Source organism: Heptranchias perlo, unplaced genomic scaffold (genome assembly GCF_035084215.1).
Source record: "Heptranchias perlo isolate sHepPer1 unplaced genomic scaffold, sHepPer1.hap1 HAP1_SCAFFOLD_562, whole genome shotgun sequence".
Lineage (NCBI taxonomy): Eukaryota > Metazoa > Chordata > Chondrichthyes > Hexanchiformes > Hexanchidae > Heptranchias > Heptranchias perlo.
In genome coordinates this window covers 35140-37700 of record NW_027139584.1, presented here as the reverse complement: position 1 = coordinate 37700, position 2561 = coordinate 35140, and the positions used below count along the sequence as shown (strand labels likewise).

Here is a 2561-nt window from a genome sequence, read left to right as displayed (position 1 = left end):
TCCGTGCCTTTGTTTACCTCCAGACTCGACTATTCCAATGCTCTCCAGGCCCGGCCTTCCACTTTACACCCTCCGTAAACTTAAACCCACAATCTCCAGATCAATCATCAGTCCCATTATTCATTGTGTCACTGGCCCAGGCTGTGGAGAACACGGAGCAGCTCCCACTCCCACAGCACTGTGGTATGAGCAGGTACCGAGTCAGCCTCAGTCATGAGCACTGGAATCCACGAGTCCGGGTGTGTCAAAGGTGCACGGTGAACAATCACCAAAGTGAAACATTTTTGCCGCTTCCCTTCGATACCTCAGCTGGTCGAGCGACAAGACTGTCGTGGAAAATAAGACAAAGTCATCCTTCCGTCATTTGTTCAATTCCTGCTCGAAGGAGAACGCGTGATTTTGCAATAAGCAGCAATTAGTTCAAGGTCGCTCTCTTAACTTTACAGGCACCTCACAGATTAACATGTTGCCATGAAGGCACAGGACGCCTCTTTTCCTTTCTCAAACCTGAAAACTTTCTGTGTCTGCCCAAACAAGGCTGCTCTGCCTCTGCTCACCAGCAGGGAGCGCTTTTGAGCAGCAATACTTCAAAACACTCAGCTCTCGCTTTCAGGCAAAAGAAGTCTTCGATCAGCACCGGACTCCACGAGTCTGAACGTGTCAACGGGCGCACGGTGAACAATCACCAAAGACAGCACTGTTTATCACTTCCCTTCGATAGCTCAGCTGGTAGAGCGGAGGACTGTAGTGAATAAAACAAAATAAAATCATCCTTAGGTCGCTGGTTCAATTCCGGCTCGAAGGAGTGAGTGTGATTTTGGAATAAGCAGCAATTACCTCAAGGTCACTCTCTGAACTTCACAGGCAGCTCACAGATTAACATGTTGAGTTGAGTTGTTTGGTATCATGGGGGATTTTGTAGTGAGAGGTTAATCACTGTGACACGAACAACTTGCTGAGAGCAGAGCACAGTCAGCCAGAGGAGAAAGAGACGAGAGGAACCATCAACAGGGAAGGAGGGAGAAGGAGAACACCATCACCATCAACATCAGCCGTGAGGGGTGTGCTGCTGCGGGTTCGGCCGTCAACACAGAGGGAGGAAGAGGAGGTCGGCGCCGTGAGGTGTGGACGGCTGGAGGTAGGGGGAGGAAGAAGACCATACAAGGACAGGGGGTTTCCCCCCAAGTGTCTGGCCCGGGACGGCTGGAGCTGCCTGGGTGAAGTTACTTTTCTTTTGTTTCCATCCTTGGAGGACTGAGCCGAGGCAGCTTCGGCTGTCTAGGGGAAGACATCTCCTCCCCACTGCCCACCAGAAGGAAGAAGGTGCAGCCCCGCCCCTCTTCGACCCACTTCAGCGGCAGCCCACCCCTGCGGACTCCCTCCTTTCTTTGGGCGCCATCCCTCCCTCACTTGCTCTCCTGCTCTTGCGAGCTATACCTTTTAAGACATAAACATCGGACAAAGGAGCCCCTCTCCCAAATTAATATTGGCAGACGTGGGAGAGGCGGTTATCCCGACGTCCATTAAGGCCGTCTCCATCCATCGGCCTGAGACTATGGCGTCACCATCTTCGCCGGTGCCGGGACCCAGCAGGACGTATGCGGGAGTTGCCGCGGCGGCCGCTCCTGCTGTTTCTGCCGCTCCTGCTGGGCCGGCGCCGTTTCGCCTCTTGACGAGGAAGAATGGGGTCAAGGCCTACGCCCACCCCAACATGACCATTGAGGCCTGCGTGAAGGCCATGGCCGAGGTTGTCGGCCCCTCGGCCATCGTTGCGGCCTCCAAGGTCTACGGGAAGGCTGTTGTCTTTTTGAGGTCCGAGCGGGCGGTGTCCCTGGCCCTGAGCAAGGGGCTCACGGTGGGCGGGACTTTCCTGCCGGTGGACCCGCTGGAGGCCACCGTGCAGCGGGTTGTCATCTCCAACGTCCCGCCCTTCCTTCCGGATGAGCTCCTCCTCCCCCACCTGCGTCAACTGGGGGAGGTGAGGTCGGGGATAACGCCGCTGACGCTCGGCCTCAAGGATAACAGCCTCCGGCATGTTTACTCCTTCCGTCGCCAAGCCTTTATTACACTGGCACGGGAGGAGGTGACGGAGGGGGGCTTTAACGCCCTCCATGAGGGGACAGCCTACCGTGTCTTCTGGACGGCGGAGGGTGGGCGGTGCCATGCCTGTAAGGAGGTGGGGCACCTAAAGAAGAACTGCCCCGCCTCCCAGGCCGCCAAACAAGCTACGGCGGCCAAGGCTGGCGCCGCCACCGCTCCTCCCCCTAACCCCGCCCCCGCGTCGGGAGAGTCAACTGCGCGGGCGGAGGTTGCCGACGAGGCCTCCGCCGGGGGGGAAGGAGGGCACCCTCGGCCGCGAAAAGCGCTGAAGAAGACGAGGCACCAGGAGGCTGGTCCACGGGACGTTAACGGGTCTAGCCAGCCCAAGGCCGTGGTCGTGACCGCGGCTGATCAACATCTCGCGGTCGCGACAGAGCCCGGGCTGGCGGGTAGTCAGGAGGGAGCGGAGGTGGGGGCCCCAGCAGACATGGGGCTCCCCCTCCCTCCGTGACCCTCCGGCA

The 2561-nt window shown here is 58.2% G+C and overlaps 1 non-coding gene across 1 annotated transcript; it reads left to right on the top strand.

The window, feature by feature from the left end:
* The first annotated feature begins 711 nt into the window (after positions 1–711).
* trnay-gua (transfer RNA tyrosine (anticodon GUA)) lies at positions 712–805 on the top strand. Its single transcript has 2 exons — positions 712–748; positions 770–805. It is a non-coding gene; the product is annotated as a tRNA-Tyr (tRNA).
* Positions 806–2561: the final 1756 nt, after the last annotated feature.